Genomic DNA, 22,341 nt, shown 5'->3' with positions numbered 1-22,341 from the left:
AATTTTGCCACTACTCGACCAATTTCCCGCATTGGTAAATGATGCAGACATATGGAATTTCAATTTCGCAAATTGAGGCTGAGTGAAGGTAGCTTCAAAAACGTTTTTGGGATCAAGAAAGTTTGATTAAAAATGGATTGGGTGAAGCAAACTTTGGAGAATTATGTGATGCTGGGCGCAAATTTCTTGATTTAGCATTAATAAAAACGAAATTATGAAACAAATTATAGTTTAGAACTTTAAACAATATAATGTTAATAATATACACTTGTTATGAACTTTTGATGCAATATAAAAAAAATCATTTTAAGAACTGAATTGGCATATTTTCTTAATAAAGAGGAATAAACTCCACTCAATTTCCCGATGTAATAAAAATTGGTCCATTTTTTACCATTTGGTCAATTTTTTGGTCCGAAAAATAAATTGGAAATGGCAACCGTGCGCATGAATTGTTCACATTAATTCACTCAGTACCAGGTTGACCGCGCTTTGCCCGGAGTGCATATACTTTTTAAAGCTTTCAAGATTTGGATAGCTTTAAAAAAATATTTTGGAAATAAACAAAAAAAAATTGGATTTCCATATCTATTAAGTAAATTTCTTACTTAAAAATTTAGGTGGCAACCCTATTCCGAAATACGCTGGAATGAGAGGTACACATCTTGAGCGTATGTGTACTATGTATACATAAAAAAAGTTTGATTGAGATTAACAAAAAAAAAAATTTATTACAAGGAAGCGTGGCAATCCTGATGGAAAATATTTTCTGACCAAAGTTCTCAACAACACTTCTCATTTGATATCCATATTGCGATGTTTTAGATAAATTGTGTGGCATTGAAAATAAGTGGCAACCTTACACTATTATCCTAAGACCTAACATTTTGTGTATAGGGAAAGCATTGTTTAGGAACCTTCTCTTGGTACCCATGAATAGTAATATTTTACCTTTTTTTCTAAACAAAAAATTAAATAAATATGCGATTCAAAATAGGTGGCAACCTTATTAAAAATATTTTTGTATTCGCGATCTTTAAAATACCTTCCGTTTGATACCCATATTATGATCTTTTAATTATTTTGTAACTAATTTCGAATAGGTGGCAACCTTATACGAGTCCTCTCGGAGATATTGCCTATTCAGATAACCTTAAAATCCAAAACATTATCTGTGTACAAAATTTCATCAAAATCGTTAGAGCCGTTTCCGAGAACCCTATGGATATATATATATATATATATATACAAGAATTGCTCGTTTAATGTAATAAGCAGGGAACGGATTTTATGGAAATTGCCTTTTTTCTGCTAAAGAGATAGAGTATATTTAATTAAGAATGTCCACGATTTAGCTTTCCCTGATTCCATATATACACATTTGATGTTGCCTTTTTTTGCCTTTTTTAAAATATTTGCCTTTATTTGCCTTTTTTGAGATATTTGTCTTTTTTTGCCTTTTTACCTTTAAAAAAGTGATTATAGCAATTACAATATTTTTTTAAGATTAAAAAATATACACATGCCCATGCGGCTTATAGAAGCGCAGGGACCTCTTGCCAAATTGCTGTTGGAAAAATTCAAAGCCGTTTTCTCAGCTAACGTAGACTTGGAGACAATAAGGGGTATGGATAAAATTGTAAAGGTCGAGGAAAACGCCCTTATTCCTGATAATATGAACGTTTCAAACGTTCCATATTTAAATTGGGCTCCACTTGTATCAACTTACGTCGAGCGCACATTTAGTACATTCAAGGCTTTTCTTCGCGAAAATCGAATGAAAATGCTGCCAGAAAACTTCAAAATGCATCTTGTGGGTCAATGTTACTACAACTACTTATACAGATTAAAGTTTTATGAGTTAGAAACTCGAAAGGATAAATTAGTCATAGATTCAAAGTACAAATTTTTCATATAATGAAACTAGTTCATAGTTTTCCTCTTTTTACTTGTAATATAAACATTTCTAAAATAAATGTATTTTTTGATTGTTCTTCGTATTTTCTGTCTTATTTTAGTGCCTTATTTTGCTTTTTTTGTAATACCTAGTGCCTTTTCCTGCCTTTTTCGCTATTTTGTTTTGCCTTTTTTTGCCTTTTTGCGATACCTAGTGCCTTTTCCTGCCTTTTTCACTATTTTATTTTGCCTTTTCCATCCTATTTCGTTATTTTATTTTGCCTTTTTTATAGGTTTTTAGGTCCTAAAAATCCGTTCCCTGGTAATAAGATATAGCAAGCATTCTTCGTGAATGCATACAACCGATTTCTACTGGGTTCTACGTACTCTTCAAAATGTGTGGGGCGAAGTGTGAGCTTTCGGAGAAAATTTTGTGCAAAAAGCATGAAAAAGTATGTGTGAATAAGGAAACATACCTCGAAGCAGCCTTTAAGCAGATTCGGGGCGCTGAGTTTTATAATGCAACGAAGACAAATGGAGTCCAAGATGCCTTCAAGCTAAAAATACTGGACAAGTTTCGTGTTTGTTGTTATTTTTTGCCCTAATTAATACTTGATGTGGCAAGCCATCTACCAGTGTGGCACGAGAGCACAAAATCATGACCACGGGCTCCATAAATCAAGAAATTTGTATGAAGGAGTGTTCGCAATATCGTTTGCTGTCGTTCATAAAGCAACATAAAGGCTCAGTTCTGTTCTGTCCCGATTTAGCATGAACTGGTATGTTAGTCACGGGGTATATATTGTTCAAAAGGACCACCACCTACCACACTGTTCAGAATTGCGAACCGTTGAAAAATACTGAAAGAAAATAGATAAAAACGAAAGAAGACATCAAAAATTATCATAATTTCAAAATTAGTTGGCAGAGAGAAGTAGATACCGCCAAATTAACGGATGTCCATATCCTAATGAGAGGGCTCAAATGTAAATTGCGCCCTTTTGTTTATAATGAAGATAATTGAAATAAGTTTTTTTGTTTAATATATTTAGTAGGCTTAATAAAGAAGAAGATAATGATTTTCGGCAGACCAAAATTTTTCGTGTCCATTCTTTACACGGGCGAGGTAATTTTTTTTATTATACAGTGAAACCCGCTAAAGTACCGCCCGCTTAAGCACCTAACCTGCTTGAGTGCCCAACATTTTTGGGAACCGTGAATTTTTTTATGTAATCTGAAGAAAATTTCTCTTTTAAGTACCTCCTCGCTTATTTACCCTACCCGCCTAAATACCTACATATTTTACGTACCCGATTTATCATTTTACTTATTTATAATTTTCCTCTTTTAAGTGCTCTTATTAAATTTTTAAAATATTTACATATTTTGAAATCCAGTGGCAGCTCTGCACACCTTCGGCAAAAAAATTCTAAAAAATCAACAGTAATTTTTATCCACTTGAGACTTTTACATTATTACACTAATTGGCTAACCAGAATGTAGTACCACAGCCACAAGCTATTTCGCTAGCTACATCAACAATAATACACCACAACCACAGCTATATATTGTGGGCAGTTTAGAGCATTTACAGCCCGATTCTTGATAAATAAACAATTTTTAAAATTTGTCAATTTTTTTATTTATGAAGAACTGGAATTCTAGCACAGAAATCAAAAGCTCTTTTCTTGATAAATTATCAAGATTGAAAATGCTATTGACAAGCGTTTGCAAATTGAAATTTTATACATATATTAAACAATTTTTTTCTATCATTTAAATACTGCATGTGCCGGCATTTGAACCTGGGACACACATAATTTATAGCCAATATCCCTACCTACTCGGCTACGGCAGTCAAAAGCTTTTCTGCTTTTAAATTCATTTTTTTCATATGTAATAATGAAATCAGTTCCACTCATTTTCGGGATACACCCTGTGATCATGATACTTTCCAGAAGGTATGGCGCCCGTTTTTCTGTACATATTTTCGTTGGAAAAATACCTTATCTCAGTATTCTAGGTAAATGCTTCCAGAGGTATTTATGCGTCACCAGATTTTTAGTTTATTTGGCTTATACCGCTAGCTCTTTTCAACGGCTACGAGATTGTTTTCATATACCCCCATTTTTCATAGGTTTGGGATTGATTTCTTCATATACATATATCCATACAAAGTTCCAGGACTCTACCACAAATACTTCCAGAGATATGCACTATGAAAAATTCGATTTGTATGGGAGGTTCTACACGCCCTTTAGATATCGGTTTTGTTTTAGCCTATAACCATTATTGGAAAACTTGTGTCCGAAATTTCAAAAAAAAACCGGTATGGGCATTGTGACTCCTCAAGCGAAATGAACTAATGATTGCAAAAAATGAAAGCAAACATCGTAGTTGACCAAAAAAGAATATTAGACTTCATTCTCTCAACTTCTCAGAATATAGAAAAGCTAAGAAATATATAATAAGATAGGATATATTAAAACAGCCTCCAAAACATTTACTAGAGACGCCCCTGGACTACACAAATCAGTTTTATTGAAAATTTGTTTTTATCTATTTATTTTATCCTTCAATTTTGGGTGTGTCAAAATTTCATGTGAAAACAATATGTGTTGCTAGAAAACTTTTACGGCCCATGGGTTCCAAAGTAAATTCCATTGCTGTTAAATGGACAACGACAATATGTATTAAATAACACATCGAAGTGTGTAATTTCAGTAATTTGTGTAAATGTGTAATTTCATAATTACATCAGAATCACGTATCTGATATAGAAAACTACATTGTGAAATAATGAGATGACATGAGGACACTAACATAATTTTAAAATATGTTCACTAAAATTGTATCAATATTAAAATAATGATTTGGCAAGTTGTTATCGAATTTAATGTAAAATTTAAACGTTTTCAAGATAAGATATTGATTATTTTTAAAAGGTATATATTAATACAACTATTTTCTTTATAATCCCAAATTTAGGATATAAAATGTCCCACACCAAAAAACTTAAGGGCCATTCACATACAACTTTCCTCGCTTTGCTTGACAGTTCAAACTTTGACAACAAAGCGCGAAACGCTGAAGGTATGTTACAATAAACGCTTTGACAGCTTTTGCGTTCTCCTTTTCCTCCATATTTTTTATCTGTAAAATAGATAGCAATATAATAATATGCATTACTAATAGCAATAAAAATTCCTATTTACCCTATTTTTGTCATTAAATGCAAATGCAAGCGCACAAGAAAAGATAAATGTAGACTGCTGATTGCCAAAGCGGGCAAAAGTTGAAAGTTGCCCAAGATTTTGCTTCGTTTTGCTTTGCTTTGCTTCAAAAGTTTTTTATGTGAGCATACTCATGCATATGCCTACATCGATCTTATATGTCAAAGCAAAGAACTATCAAGCAAAGCGAAGAAAGTTGTATGTGACTCAGCCTTTACAATTGAGTAATGCCGCTTCGAATTTTTCACAATTGAGCAATTGTCAAAAATCTGCTTTTTAATCAAAAAGTTGTTCAATGAAACTACCTTCTTTTTTGTATCATGTACTAAACTATTACTCGAGTTTTCTGTCGTCGGGAACTGCCCTCAGCTGAATAAAAATCAAAGCGTGATCCCGAAAAATAAATATCAAGACATTATGTGTATTAAAATAAATAAATTACTATTTTCATACAAAATACGAACGGTAGTTAAGTGAGAGATGAGTGTCCAGGGCGCTTCCCTACAAGAGCGCAGGCACTCAATCCAAATCCCAGGCAAAATAATTGCATATTTGACAACTACTGCATACAGCCCAAAAAGCAAAACCAGCAACAACAACGCTAAAGAATACTCTTACCCTGGCATTCAGTAAGCGGTCTCTAGTCACTTATAGTGACTTTTGGTGGTGAACTTGGATTTTGAGACTATTTGGTATTCAGTACGCTGTCTCACGTCTCTAGTCTCAAAAATAAGTCACTAATTTGTCAGCTGGCTAAGAGCCGGTCACAAAAATAGAAGTATGGAGGAAAAACTTATTTATTTCCATTTTATTAAAAAAAAAAAACACGCGAAAATGAAGCGAGGAAATTTGTTCAACAAGAATTTCATTAGGACATAAACCAAAATGCTTTAATATCATACAAATGTATTGAAAAAAAATTTATTTTTTTTTTAACATTAAAATATAAAGATTGTTAAAAAAATAAAACTAATAAAAAAACACTAAATAAAAAAGAAATAAAAAATCCTCCACGGCCGAGGTGGACTTGAACTCGGACCCTCTCGGCTGCCAGCCTAATGCTTTGACCACTCGGCCATTGCGACTCTTTGAGCGGCGCGGGCAAAAGGCATACATAAACACTATCAGATGATTGTCTGTGTTTGCTTTCACCACACATTTTTGGTGAACTTTTTGTGACTCTCTCCTTCTGAATACCCAAATCGTCTCATGTCACAAAAATAGTCACTAATTGCTAATCTCAAATTTAGTGACTTGAGATGAGACTGAATTACTGAATCCCAGGGTTAAACTGCTAGCACACCATCACAAACACCAGATGCAGCCAAGCAAAGAGCACCATCTTGCTCTCCAGCAGTGATCAATGCGGACAACATACTTCGACGGCAACAAACAAAGAAGAATATAAAGCAAAAAATACTACTGTTCAGACTGGACTAAATCGCTACATATTAATAAAGCAAAAGCGCACACCCGAAAAAAAATGGAAAACAAAGTCTTTCATCTCGCTCGTCTCGCAATAATCTCAATAATCGCTTCAACTGTTGTGTTGTTTCAGTCAATTTTTATTTAATTTCAATCAATATAGTTAATCGCGGGCCTGTGTCCCTAATATTTTCTGCACCTCAAGTTTGGCGCTGTGCAATTATTATTTATTTATTCATCGGTAAATTCATAACAAATTGCGTGTTAATCGTGATGTCGGCTACCACGGCTGCTACGGATAAATTGTCTGCCTCTTCTTCGTCACTCAAGCGTCGACTGAGCAAAGATTTCCCCGCTGCTAACTGCCGTCCCTAAATTGGAGCGCTAAGCGTTGCGTTATCCATTGTCGACGAGTGTCAGCGCGCGCTATCCCCAAATCAACGCGTCGTAATTTTTGACGTTTTCTCAGATCCTCTCGTTTTTATTCTCGTTTCCTCTTTCACTTTTTTGTCCTTTCTCTTTCTTTCCGTCTTCCGCATCCAACTTCAACACGTAACGCCCTGTCAAAAATGAAAATTCCATTTGCTCGGCGTTAGCGCCGCGTTATTGTGGGATGCTTCATACAAATTGTATGGGCATGAGGATTTTTGACAGTTGTTTGGCGCTTGACGCGCCAATTTAGGGATGGCAGTAAAGCAGTTAAGCTCGACGAAGGTAACTCACTCGCAGCTGTTTTTGGTAAATTAAAAGAGATTGAGGAGAGAGTTCAGCAGCAGACGGAACAGTTGCGACCAGTGTTGCCACTTGAAAAAATTTTTAGGTACCAAAACGCCTACCAAATCAGTTTCCAAACTAACAAAATTTTTCATCATTAAAACGAGATTTCACGAGTTTGCGGGGATTTAGCTACACAAATTAGCAGTAAAAATTAGAACTACACATAATATTGTTTACAGTATTGGTTAATTATTCACACCAATCTTTAAGATTAAACAATATAAATTCGGGCCTTTAAATAAAATTATTAAGTTATTGTATAAAAAACTTCTGTAAAATATGTTAATATCTTTGAGACTGATTCAATTCATATCAAAAAATCTTTTTTTGTGTGTGAAAAAACAAAAGCAGACATTTTATGCATTTCAATAAAAAAATTTCCAAATTTGATTCAATTTGCATGCACTCACCCTTTTTACCAATACACTCACACTTTGCAAATTGCCTATCATCAATTTTTTTCAAAACGATAGGTAATTTCTTGTTAATTTCAACAGCTAATCGATCATAGCTTTGAGAAGTGAGTTTTTGTTTGCAGAAAATTGTCTGCTTAATAAAATATATAAAAATATAGAGAAATCTTATACGTGTAAGCAGTGTTTTGAACGTGTAAACTTAAATTAAGCGAACAAATTTTAATGTTCAATTTGGTTGTATTTTCAAAACATTTTTGCCTACCAAAAGCTTCATCAAACCAACCAAGCTACCAACGCAGAATGAAACTACCAATTTTGGTCCAATTGGACCAAAACGGCAACGCTGGTTGCGACCGCTAATTGAGAGTGTCTCAAACAAACTGGCTGAGGTGGAGAAGAAACTGGCAAAGCGAATCGAAGAGGAGATATCTGTCCTCACTGCTACGGTGGTTGAGTCGTCTGCCGGCATATCTGTCTTGGAGGGGAATGTGCAAATGGCAGAGGCGCACATCGCTTGCATTAAGAAGGATTTGGAAGGTGTAATGCAACGGAAAGCTTCACCTGATATTGCTGCCGATGCTGTTGCTTTTGGTGTACCCTTTAGAGAAGGGGAAAACCTTAAGAGTATTTTTAACCAACTTTGTCTTTCTATTGACTTGTTGGCTCCTCAAATTAGGGATATTTTCCGCACAAATCCGTCAAGTGAAAAACTCAACAGTGCGATTGTGATTAAATTTCACTCCGCTCTCGACCGTAACCGCACTTTACGCGCCTTTAGCGAATATCGCAAGAAACCAAAATCGGCGGTCCCCCTTCACCCCCTTGGCATTGCTGGCAGCTTTCATATTTTTGAGAGCCTCACCAAGGAGAATAGACGTTTACTGCATGAGGCCATAAAACTGTGTCGTGAAGGTAAACTGCCAAAGGTGTTTACGTTTAGAGGTTTTGTGCATGTGAGAGACGACAATAATAAAAATAATAATAGCACATAAACAAAGTTAATCAGCGAAGATGACCTGCTGCCGTATATATATTGTTATGCAAATATTTTCAAATGTTTTTTGTTGTATTTTATATTTTGTAAAGATAGCGCAACTTGGGTTTGTTTGTTTCTGATTTTCGTCATTTCTTCACTATTTTAAAGTTGCTTTTGTTTTTGCTTTTTGCAATTGTTATGACGAACAAATTAAGTTGCGTTGATGGTAATAGCCTTGCAGTACTGAACATTTTATGCTGCCGACAGAAAGGCTTTAATGTGGTCCATTTTAATGCGCGCAGTTTAAACAATGAGAAGATGGATGTTGTTAAGAGAACTTTTGAATATTCGAGTATTGATGTTATTTGTGTGTCGGAGACGTGGTTTAGGGCTGGTATAAGTGATTCACACTTTTCCATTAATAATTATAAGCTTGTTCGGGTTGATAGATTAGATAAGAAGGGTGGTGGAGTTGCGATATATTGCAAGAAATATCTAAAAACTCGCTTTATTTCACAATCGGTTGGTAATACTACTAAGTATTTGCTATTTGAGGTATCTAATCCCAATTCTTCTTCAAAGGTCCTTTTGTCGTGTGTGTATAACCCTAACAAGTGTTGTAGCGTGAATGCGTTTTTTAATATTGTTGTCTGCTGTAGCTGTCGATTATGATGAAATTATTGTCTGTGGCGATTTTAATGTAAATTTGTTGTGTAGTGATTTGTATAGCTCCCGTTTGTTAGATGATGTGTCTAGTCTTGGTCTATCTATTGTAAATCTTTGTGTACCTACAAGATACGGAAATAACTGTTGTCCTAGTCTGCTTGATTACTTTATTGTTTCTGATCCGTCTACTGTGTTAAAATTTGAGCAGTTGTCGTTTATTTTCTGTGCTTTTTGACATCAATTTTGATCATATTGTAGCAGATAGTCCTCTTAACTTTCCTGACTACCGTCTAATAAATATTGATAGCCTATCTGCTGACTTATCCCGCATTGACTGTAGTGGTTGCTGGAGCCTAAGCTCTGTAAATGAAAAGTTGAGCTTTCTGAACGAAAATGTTGTAAGCTTGTTTAGGGCTCATGTTCCAGTACGCACTCTTCTCAATCGATCACCGTCGTGCCCTTGGTTCAACAAAATCGTTCGGACTATGATTATAAAACGTAACAAATCGTACTCTATTTGGAAGAAGTACCGGACCGATACCAATTGGCAAGCCTATAAGTCGTTACGAAATAAGACAACTGCTCTTATTAAGTGTGAAAAGCGCAAGTTCTTTGGTAAAATGTTAAACCCACTCCTTCCGAGTAATGTTTTGTGGCGTAATCTAAAAAACCTTCGAGTTCATGTTAGTGACAGTCCTGATTGTTGTATTAACCCAGAAGAGCTTAATGATGTATTTGTCAGTCGTTCTGTATCATCTTGTGCTCCTGCTTCCAACCCCATAATTCCGTCTCCTGTTGTGCATGTCGATCGGTCATTTGAATTCAATGTGGTATCAGAGTTTGATGTGGCAAGATGCATTTATAAGATACGGTCAAATGCGGTTGGCGCCGATGGGATACCAATAAAATTTGTAAAGCTAATTATGTCACAAATCTTACCAACTCTTACTCATGTTATCAACCACTGTGTTACAACCTCGTCTTTCCCCGATGCGTGGAAGATCGCCGACGTTATTCCGGTTGCTAAAAATAAGTCTGCGAGTAGTGCTTGTGATTTTCGTCCTATAAGTGTTCTTCCTTGTCTGTCTAAAGTCTTTGAGAAGCTGATGACAGAGCAAATTAACTTGCATATTAACAAATTTAATTTACTTCTTTCCAGTCTGGGTTTAGGGCAAAGCATAGCTGCTCCAATGCAGTTATTAAAATTCTGGACGATATACGAATTCCTTATGACAATAACCAATTAACTTTGTTATGCTTGCTTGACTTCTCTAAAGCCTTCGACTCGGTGAACCATAGACTACTTTGTATCAAATTAAGTAATAATTTTGGCTTTGGGGAGTCTGCTGTACGATTGTTGAGCAGCTACCTTGAAGGTAGGACTCAGCGTGTAAGGGTCGGTACCACATTTTCTAGACTTAAACCTCTGTGTACTGGTGTTCCCCAAGGCTCAATACTGGGACCGCTATTATTCAGTTTATTCTTAAATGACATTTTTAGCACGTGCAAGTCTGTGCAAATGCATGCATATGCAGACGATATTCAGCTCTACTTGTCAGGACCTCATGACCAATCAGTCTCCTTGTGCTCTAGATTTAACTGTGATCTGTCCTCTATATCATCTTGGGCTTTAAAAAATGAGCTTTGTCTTAATAGTGATAAATCCTATGTATTACCCATTTCTAAACGTCGCGTTGCCTTTTCTGCCATAGGTACCTAACCTATATATAAATAATAAGTGTCTTAAATTTGTGTCTAAAGTGACGAACCTTGGTTTTGTAATCAACTCTAGTCTTTCCTGTGACGATCACGTGAATTTCGTAATTAGCAAAGTATTCATCACTCTTCGTACTTTAAGAATGTCTGCATCCTTTACGCCGGTCGACATCAGGAGAAAACTCGCAATACAACTGATTTTGCCAATAATATGTTATCCTGAATGTATTTACAGCAAGCTTAGTTCTCAATCTGCCCACAAAATTGAAGTAGTTTTCAATCACGTAACACAATATGTATTTGGTTTGGCTAAATTTGATCACATTTCTAGTTGGAGATCTCGCCTATTGGGGTTTGTGAGATATCTGAGTACTTGAAAGCAAGGAATTGTATTTTTCTTTTCCGTTTAATGTCGGATAAGCTACCTAGCTATCTGTATAATAAGCCAACCTTTCCAAAATCTGCCCGTATAAGCGACTTAATTGTACCTAGCTTTAATTATCTTAACTCTGCAAGACTATTTTTTGTCAACGCCACGCGTTTGTGGAATTCTATTCCACCTGCTACTCGCTCCAGCTTAAACAAGGGCAACTTTAGGAATGTGTTGTTTTCGTACTTTCGTCAATAAGTTTTTGTACTCTGAGTTTCGCTATCTGCTAGGTGTTTCATATGTGATGTATTTATCTACACATGTTTACGTTTGTGTCGTTGTGTTTTTACTTAAGTAATTAAATATGTTAGTTTTTAGTCTTAGAACTAGTTACATTTTTCTTTTTCTTTTATTTTATTTTTTTTTTCTTACTTATTGTTTTCCTTTTGTTGCTTTATGTTTGTGCTTTATAATTACTGTTGTACTATAAAAGAGCTTTAAGATCTTATTGTACTAATGAATTTGTTTAATAAATGAAATAATCGTTTTAGTATTCTCGCTGATATGAACAATGATTCTAACCAACAGGTAGTTAAAAAATACAAGCCTCCACCTATTTATCCACTAGGACAAAGCCCTAATGCTCTGGTAGATACTCTCCTAAGACTAGTAGGGAAAATATTTTTCATGTAGTTCCTATTGAAATTGGTAATATACACGAAGTGAAAGTTCAGGCTCAAAAATAAGATATTTTTCATTTTTCTATTTTTCCAGCGTGAACTCACACGAGATGAAAATGCTCTTAGGGAAGAAGGTTTTAAGATGCACAATGTTTTCAACATCAAAAATATAGAAAAAATCCCTCAACCGATGTTCAAAATAGAGCTAGAACCTGACTTTCGTAACCTGAAGAAAGAGGAAGTGCATCAAATATATCAATTGCGATATCTTCTGCTCCGTAAAATCTCCGTAGAAGAACCGCATAAGCGCCCTGTGCAATGTCATAACTGTCAGGATTTGGTCACACGCGTCGCTACTGCACCTTACCTGGTATCTGTGTTATCTGTGGGGATTTACACACTTCTAAAGAATGTGTGAAACTAAAAATAGACCCGAAATCCAAAAAGTCCAGTAACTGCGGTGGAAATCACACTGCTAATTATAGAGGTTGTCCAGTTTATATCTCAATGAAAGAGAAAACAATTCCCAAATATATTCCTATTAGGTATGGGGTTATTACCAGAAATCGCTAAGCCAATGCCTGCGCTAATGACTGTTAATAATTTTACTTCTTATGCACAAATGCTGAAAAATACTCCTCCGACAAAACCTCTTTTTGGTCAGAATAGTAGTAACCTAGAAGCTACTATAAAAAACTGTATGAAAGTTGTGCAAGAACAAATGAGGGCAATGCCGAGCATGGTACAAGATTTGATTAAAAATCAAAATCTATTACTGCAAGAAAACCCATGAATAATCTCAAAATTTGTTTTTGGAATGCGAACGGGCTAACCCAGCATAAAAACGAACTACAAATTTTCCTAGAGCGCTTTCATATAGACGTTTTGCTAGTATCTGAAACCCACATTACGCAATTTAATAACTTTCAAATTAATGGATACAAATTCTATGATACTAAGCATCCACAAGGGAAAGCCCGATTTGGAACAGCCATTCTCATTCTTAACAGAATAAAGCACTATGAATTAGAGTCGAAAATTGATGAGTTCATTCATACTACTGCAATACACATTGATGACCACTTCGGTGGCCTTAAGCTAAGTGTACACGGTAGAGAAAAAACGAGAGATTTAGACAAAAATCTCGCTAGAGATGTGTAAACACTCAATAGAGCTCTACGAGAGACTCAACAACAAAGTCTATGTGAGAGTTATTTAGCGAGACTTTTTCACCTTGTACACAGTCCAACGAAGCTAGATCGAAAACTCTACGACAACTCTACGCTCTATTTAGCAAGCTAAATAGACTTTTTGCTCTAAGGAGACGTATAGAAAAGTCTTGACAATGAACTTCATAACAGATTGTTAAATTTTTAAATGGCTACGACATTAAATCGTATATTCGATACAAGCACACCATTTTAAGTGCATTTAGAACTTAGCCAAATAATATACCGGGAATCATCCTCTTATTTTCATTGGTATTTCAATGGCTTTTCCAATAGCCTCCGTCCTTTGCAAAGAGGCATAATTGTTGGTTAAAACATAAGGGGTATTCACAAATTGAGCAGGTGGTCTGGCACTCTGCCAACAGTCGTTGCTTGAGCTATCTGCTGTTTTGTCAGAGTGCCAGGCCACTTGCTCAACTTGGTAGTTTGGCTGGAACTGCTCGGAGAAACTCCTTTCAAGAGAATTTTAAATATTAAAGGCTGTTTGATGCGAGTCCAAAAGTACATATAGTACCGAAGAGAGAGGTTGCCATGTTTAATTTTTAGGTACATTTGTCTACTTTTAGGTACAATTTTTTCGGCAAATAAATAAAATTTGAAAACTTAATTCTTGTCCATATTGCGAAAATGTATTTTATGACATTTGAAAATAGGTGAATGCAGTAAAATCGACGAAGGGTTAGCGCTCCGCTGATGGCGCCAACTATATTTTCTACATCGTGGCTTTGATATAAATACATATATACATACAACAAGCGTTGACAACAATTCGAAATAGAAAACTAACTCTAGGCGAGAGCACGTGATAGATAAAAGTTGCGATTTCTCTATTTTGTCTCTAGCTAGAGTGAATATCTCCTAGAGTTGCTCTACCGTGTAAACTTAATTGAGAGAGGAGATTTTTATTTCAATGAAACTCTCGAGATTTCTCTACCGTGTACGCTTAGCTTTACTGTATCTGCTATATATTACCCCCCGTCATAATATTTATAACAGAAAAACAATTTAATGATTTTTTCCTGAAGTTTGGCAGTAAGTTTATTGTAAATAGCAGGGGATTTCAGTGCCAAACATACGTTCTGAGGGTCTAGATTGATTACACCAAAGGGTAGAAATCTATATAAAGTAATCCAGAACCGAGGATTTGACGTCTTGTCTATTGGTCAGCCAACGTATTAACCTGACCCCCAAAAAATACTCGATCTTATTGACTTTGGTGTAACAAAGGGTATTGCGCGACACCAAGTTAATACAGCAGCATTATTTGATCTCTCTTCAGATCATTCTCCCTGCCTCATAACATTATCAATATTTATTAATTATGAAGAAAAACAAAAAATCTTACAAATAAGCACACAAACTGGTTAAAATACAAAAAGTATGCCAGTTCGCACATTGACCCGCAAATTCTTATTCGGACCAAGAATGATATCGACAGGGCAGCTGAAAATCTCACTTATATAATAGTTAAGGTCGCAGAAATCGCAACACCAAATCCTTCTATTAAACATCGCAGTTCTTACTGCCCTGGCCTGCACACCCCAAACATTCTTAATTTAATAAGTAAAAAGCGCAAATTAATAGCCTGAACACAATGAAAACGACGAGCTACGGACCACAGCTGTCAAATTATTTTAACACGTACTCTTATGTAGATAATTATTTTGGCTACGACAGGGCTACGCGACGACTGTGGTTGTGGCCAGATTAAATCTATTCCTATTTTTCTAGCGACAGATAAGGTTCTTCCTCTTCTTCTATATCAAACTCATACAAATTCATGATGTCGCTGCCGCGTTCAAAGAAATCATGTCGCCATCGACAAAGCGTTTAGATAATGAAGATAACAAAATGGAAGCTGTGGCCCCTAGCTCGTCGTTTTCAATTTGTTCAGAGCTTAAGAAGGGAATGGCTAAGAATTCGCTCTCCTAAGCTTAAACTGGAGCGGAATGCGTGTACTAAGACTGCGTTTATACACGAAAACTTTTGTCGCCGCAATTTTTCACATTCCCTTTTGGTGTTGCTCGTTTCATTTACACACGGCGATTTGTGTGTATGCAATTGTTGTTGTCAGCTGTGAACAGCGGTTCAATTTACACAGACGAACGAGAGCACAGAGCGTGTTGCCCGAGCACGAGCAACTCGGTGCCCCTCTCCTTTCCTCGTCACGCTCTCTCCTACAAACATCGAGTTGCGGCAACAAAAATCGCCGTGTGTAAATGAGCACTAAGGAAATACTTATTTTGTTGCAGGCGGAAAAAGAAAGAAGTACGCTGTCGATCCTTCAGTCCTTGTCTGCTTCGAAACAGACTGACTACTAGGGATAGAACGATACTAGTAGATACAAGTACATACTCGATACTTTTCGTCCGATACCAAGTAATTTTGATACTCGATACTTTTGAACCGAGTACTGAGTAGGTATCGGAAGAAAGTATGTACTTATATCAAACCCGATTCAGTGAAAATTTTATTTCCAGACTTTTTTTAATCTTATTATTATTGTAAATATCTAAAAAATTTTGGCAGTTTAGTTGCCAATGAAAAAATCCTACAAAGAAAGACCTATAATCATCTCATTAACATATCGCTAGCTTGAAGTGAAAAGTTGCTAAGTCCACTTTTTGTGAAAACTCATATTTGGATATAGGAAGAAAGGTAAATTAAAAACGCAACGTCTTCAAGTTTATATTCAATTAAAGGCAAATTTACTAAGTCCAAAAGAGGCTCACAAAAAATTCTAAATCTTTTAATTTTCAACGGAGCCTTCTGCAAAATTCTTGAAGGAAATGTTTTGAAAAGTATTTTTTTCCTCCCCTTTAAATTTTCTACAAATGGACTTAGCAGCTTTTCACTCTAAAAATTAGCAACATGATTACTTCTTTCAGAAATATACCATCGTTACTTTGCAGAACTGCTGTTGAACAGTGTTATAATACAGATGACTTTTATTAATTAATTCATTTGTATGAAATAAATTATAAAATAACTGTTTTTGATCTCAATCGCTTTCTCTTTGTACAAAATAAATAATAAGTATAACAAATAAAATACGTACATACATACAAACGAAGACAATTCTGGTAACTAAATTCTGGGGACTTTTTAAAAACAACGTATTGGACTTTGCCCTTTTTCTTGTTTTCTGGGAGGCCATCCTAGTAAACCATGTTTTAAAACTTAAAGTTGTTCTTAGAAAGATTAAGTAGCATTCGCCTAAAATCAAAAATTATAGTCACATGTGTTATTTTGACAAAAATTCATAGATATGTGATGGCGTTTTGTATACAAACAATTCTTATATAGGTACAAATATCGATATAAGTAGCTATCGATACTTCTAGCCCGATACTTACTAGGCATCGATACTTTCTTTCGATGCTACTTCCAAGCAGGGATGCCGTTTGGATCTAAATAGATCCAAATGGATACATTTTTAGACGAATTTTTGCGGGATACTTAATTTTTCCGGTCAGTATAAATGTGGATACTTTTTTAAATAGGCCAAAATTTGATATTTCCTATAAAGTTTTTTTCGTTCAAAAATCGATTTTCATTAAAGATGGTCGCTACTTAAGCGTGAAATTAAAGCTTTTTTTTGTGAACGAAGCAATGAGCATATGGGAGATCTCACCAAAATATGTATAAGCGCAATTGCTTTAATTAGCTTATAAGGATGCTTTAAGCAAGATCTTAATATACATATCGTGGAGATAGCGGCTTGAAGCGGAGACCCAAAAGCACAAATGAACACACCAAAACCAAACCAACAAAAAGAACAACAAGAAGCACACAGCGCTCTTATCCAAGAAGAGAATGTAGGCATATTCCGCAGAAGCAGCAGGACTTTGCGCTCGCCAATCCTGCAGAGCACACCAACGCTGCAGGCAAAACAAGCGAAAGCAGTTACGAACGCTGATCATGCCCCAGAAGCAACAGATCTGGTCGACTTAACACGCCCAGAGATAGAAGGCATTAAAAATTCAAGACAAGAGAAAAACACTTCGCCAGCTGTACACCCGACAACGCCAGGTCCTATCTCCCCAAGACAGGACTTTATTATCAAGATGAGACTCGCAGAAGAGGAGTCCTTGAAAAAATGCAAAAGCATCGTCCAAAAAATTAAGCAAGCTATAGCGAAACAAAGGAATGTCAGCCTCGAGGTCAAGAATGGAGCTGCACAACTAGAAGAAATGTTCGACATCATCCAAAGCTACCGCAGAAACTGGAAAATGAAAGAAAAAGAGATCGGAAGTGCTGCCCAGGCTAACCTGACAGACACCACGACACCACTAAAAAAACGAGCGGCAAGCCCACCAGAACAGCAGCCAACTCAGAAAACGCGAAAAGAAAAGGGCGGGGAATGGAAACAAGTGACGAACAAGAAGTTAAAGGCGAAGAAACCGGACGGGAAAGAAAACACGCCAGGCAAACCAAAATCTCCGGAAAAAAGGCAAACGAGAAGCGAAAAGGCCCTACTAAGTCTAAAAAACTCTCAGAGGCCGTAGTGATTAAGCTACGCAGATGTCCTGAAGAATATTCGCAGTAAGCTGAAATCAAGTGATGAAGTCAAGTTGAAGGGAATCCGGAAAACAAGGGCTGGAGCAGTACTACTGGAGCTAGAGAAGGGGCAATCGGCGAATTCAAGCTTCTGCGAGGTATTAAAGTGCACCCTACGAGAGACCGCTACTGTAGCAGACCTTAAACCAAGGGCCACAGTCGAAATAAGAGACCTCGATTCCTTAACGACAAAAGAGGAAGTCGAAGACTCAGTAAGGGGTATGCTGCAAGGATACGACAAAGCTATGAAGATCAACATCTCCGCTCCCAACAGTAGAGAACAGGTGAGGGCCTTCGTCACGCTCGATGAAGAAAAAGCTGAAATAATAATAAAGCAAGCAAGGATCAAAATCGGCTGTATTAACTGTAGAGTGCGACTCAAAGAAAACTGCAAGAGGTGCTTTCGATGTTTTGGACCTGGCCATCTAATCGGGGGCTGCAAAGGCCCAGACAGAAGAGGGCAAGGCCTCTGTATAAAATGCGGTCAACCAGGTCATAAGCTAAAAGAGTGTAATAAGCCACCAAAATGCTGCTTGTGCTCGGAAGCCAAATACACTGAGCTGAATCATATCCCAAGCTCCATAAGATGCTCAGTATATAGAAACTGGTCCAAGAAATGAATGTCCTGCAAGCCAACATGCACAGAAGTAAAACGGCTGACGCGCTACTGACACAGATGATCACTGAGCGGCATTATGACCTGGTAATCATAAGCGAACAGTATAAGAAAAAAGAAAGCGGGATCTGGATAGAAGACAGCAGTGGCACCGCTGCTATATGGGCTCCCCCCGGAAGCAGCATACACATCTCTGAAAAAGGACATGGGAACGGCTTCGCCTGGGCCAGATACAACCATATAAAAATAATAAGCTGCTACCTGACACCAAACGATAGCATACAAGACTTCCAAGATAAACTCGACGATATCGAAGATACGGCCATGAACTTGGAAGGACCCTTTCTGATGGCAGGAGACCTAAACTCAAGAGCCACGGAGTGGGGGATGCCAATCACGGACTCCAGAGGCAAACGCGTGCTAGAAATGTCAGCCCGACTCGGATTTATAGTGCTAAATACTGGCGCAGCAACAACCTTCCGAAAACCAGGATGCGAGGAAACCACGCCAGACATCACACTAGCATCAGAAGGCATAGCAGGCACCATAAAGGAATGGAAAGTATTGGAAGATTACACTGGTAGCGATCACCAATACATCTCTTTTATAATAGACTCCAAAAACGATGGTTTACGAAAGAAGATGCATTGTAGCACTCGCAAATGGAATGTCTCGAAATTAAATAGTGAAGCGCTACTATCTGAAATAAATGCGCATGGCTCAGAAGAATCCTCTCACAATAACGCAATGGAAATAGTAGAGACTACAATGAAAATGATCTCCAGAGCCTGTACCAAAGCGATGCCGACAATTGGAAGCAATCGACACAAAACACCTGCATATTGGTGGACGGAAAACATAGCTCAACTAAGACGAACGTGCCTCCACCTGAGGCGTACTTACACCAGGGCCAGGCGTAGAAGCGCGGCAATCGAAGAGGCACAACTATACCAAGCTGCTAGAAAAGAACTAAAACGAGGACAGCAAGAACAGAAAGTGGAAAGAACTGCGTGAGGATATAAACAGAAATCCCTGGGATCTTGGATACAAGGTGGTAATGAAAAAACTTGGGGCCATGGCAAAACCACCAGAGCTTAGCGTTCAAAAAATGGACTACATAGTAAGCGAACTCTTTCCCACGCATGAGGCATTAACCAAAGAAATGGAGCCTATCATCGCTCCTCAAGAAATACCACCATTTACCGCAGAAGAGCTCAAGTCCGCCACTAATAGAGTAAAGGCCAAGAAAGCACCAGGTCCAGACGGCATTCCAGCAGAAGTCCTAAAAATAATCGCCACAGAACGCCCTCAAGTGCTTCTAAATATGTACAATGCCTGCCTCAAGAACGGAATATTCCCAGAAATTTGGAAAAGGCAGCAGCTCGTCCTAATCACCAAAGGAAAGGGAAACCTTGACTCACCATCAGCGTATCGACCCCTCTGTATGCTGGACACAGCTGGAAAACTCTTAGAAAGGCTGCTAAAACCTAGAATAGAAGCGGCTATCGCTAGCGGTGGCGGACTTTCCTCAAGACAGTACGGATTCAGGCCCGGTAGATCAACAATTGGAGCTATAAAACACGTAACAACAACAGTAGAAGCCGCATACCAACACAAAAAGCTAGTCCTGCTTGCAACCTTAGACGTTCGCAACGCCTTCAACACCGCAAAATGGGAAAATATGATACACGCACTAGAAGAAGTCTACAACATACCCACGTACCTTAGACTCATGGTCAGAAGCTACCTAGAAGGCCGGGAGTTACTGTACCATACCACCGATGGACCCCGGCAAATGACGATCACGTCGGGCGCAGCACAAGGCTCCATTCTTGGGCCAGACCTATGGAACGTCAGCTACGACGGAATATTAAACCTCGAGATTCCACATGACACATATTTAGTAGGCTACGCTGATGACATTGCCGCAGTGATCACCGCAAGAGACACCGAAGACGCCCGTCGCAAATAAAACCAGACTATGATAACAACCAGGCATGGCTCGACTCACACGGTCTTAAACTTGCAGCAGAGAAAACCGAGGTAATACTCCTAACCAAGAAGCGTATTCCCTTAGAAGTGAGCATGAAACTGACCGGCATTACATTAAAGACGCAAAGAGTAATAAAGTACTTAGGCGTAAGGCTAGACCCCAGGCTAACGTATTGGGCACAAATGCAGCATGCAGCCGCTAAAACAGCAAAGATAACGGCTTACCTAAGCAGATTAATAGCCAATATTGGTGGGCCGACCCAAAGTAAAAGAAAACTTCTAATGTCCACAACCTTGAGTATTTTGCTATACGGAGCGGAGATCTGGGCTGACACCCTACAGAAAAAAAACCGTTGCAAGACACTTTCTAGAGCTCATCGCACAGCAGCTTTAAGAGTAGCCTCTGCGTACCGTACAGTGTCCGGCGAGGCAATACTAGTTATAAGCGGAACGGTTCCCATTGACCTGCTAGCAGCCGAACGCAAGAAAATGTGGGAGTTTAAGGCGCAAACGAATCCAAGTGCCAACGAAAGGGAAAGAGTAAGAGACGAGACACTAAGACTATGGCAAGATAGGTTTCAAAACGAAAGCCGCGGCAGATGGACGGCTAGGCTAATAAAAGACCTAAAACTGTGGACCCAAATAGAACATGGCGAAATAAACTATTACGTCACACAAATGCTGTCTGGGCATGGTTACTTTCGCAAATACCTGTATAGAATGGGAAAAGCCGAAGAGCCGTTATGCATATACAGCGACGCAGAAGAAGACGATGCCGAGCACACTTTTTTCAGATGCAAAAGATGGGAAACCGAGCGCAATAATCTGCAAGACTTTGTAGGACCAATTAATCCAGATAACGTCATCCAAGCCATGCTACATAGCGAAACTAACTGGAAGAACATAGCTAAATATGCAGAATACTTACTTAGAGTCAAGAAGCGGGACCTGGACGCAGGTGCACCGAGGGAACTTTAATTAATGAGAAATATGGAACGCCACCCTGAAGCAATGCGATTAGTGGTCCCAGGGTGGGCGACGGTTCCAATTCGGGGGGAGTGTTTTAGTCTCCGGACATACCATTGTTGTGACGACAGCTTTGAGGATGCAATATGCATTTTCGACCCCCTGCCCGCGAAAAAAAAAATTAAAAAAATATACATATCGTCGTTTAAAGTACAAAACCGCGTATCAACAAAATGCAAAACCGCGTATCAAGGTAATGCAAAACCGCGTATGTGACGTTGCATAAATTATTTTGTAGAGAGTAAAAACATTTATATTTAAAAATGGTTCTCTTTTTTATAAAGCAACCGCATTTCTGGCTAGTATATTTCAGGACGAATAGATAAGGATTGAGCCAAGAGCTTGTGTGAGCAAATCCAATTTTTGGCAGCAAATGTCAGTTACGCGGTTTTGCAGAATGACGATACGCGGTTTTGTACTTTAAACTACGATATATATAAAGTAAATTATACTCTTTCTGTAGTAATCTCTTTCATATCACATATTTTCATTTGTTAATTTAAAAAGAAAGGAGATTTCAATGTAGTTTAAATTTGATTTATTTAAAGAAACTTTTATGAATTTTACTGAAAAGACTTTAAAAACATTCTAAAAAAATTTTGTTTATTTGCGCATATTGAGAGAGGTAACCAGTTTCCTCTCTTAATGTGTGCAAATTTGCACGCCGTGTAATAAAATTATTCATTGCCTGTTTACTTTTACATAACGAATTTGTCGCAAGAGCAAAATTACACATAAAATGTTTAAAACAAATTAATGTTTA

This window comes from Rhagoletis pomonella, unplaced genomic scaffold (assembly GCF_013731165.1).
Source record: "Rhagoletis pomonella isolate Grant_MI unplaced genomic scaffold, Rhpom_1.0 Rhpom_scaffold_00005, whole genome shotgun sequence".
NCBI lineage: Eukaryota > Metazoa > Arthropoda > Insecta > Diptera > Tephritidae > Rhagoletis > Rhagoletis pomonella.
The sequence above is the reverse complement of the archived record's forward strand: the minus strand, read 5'-3'. Positions refer to the sequence as shown.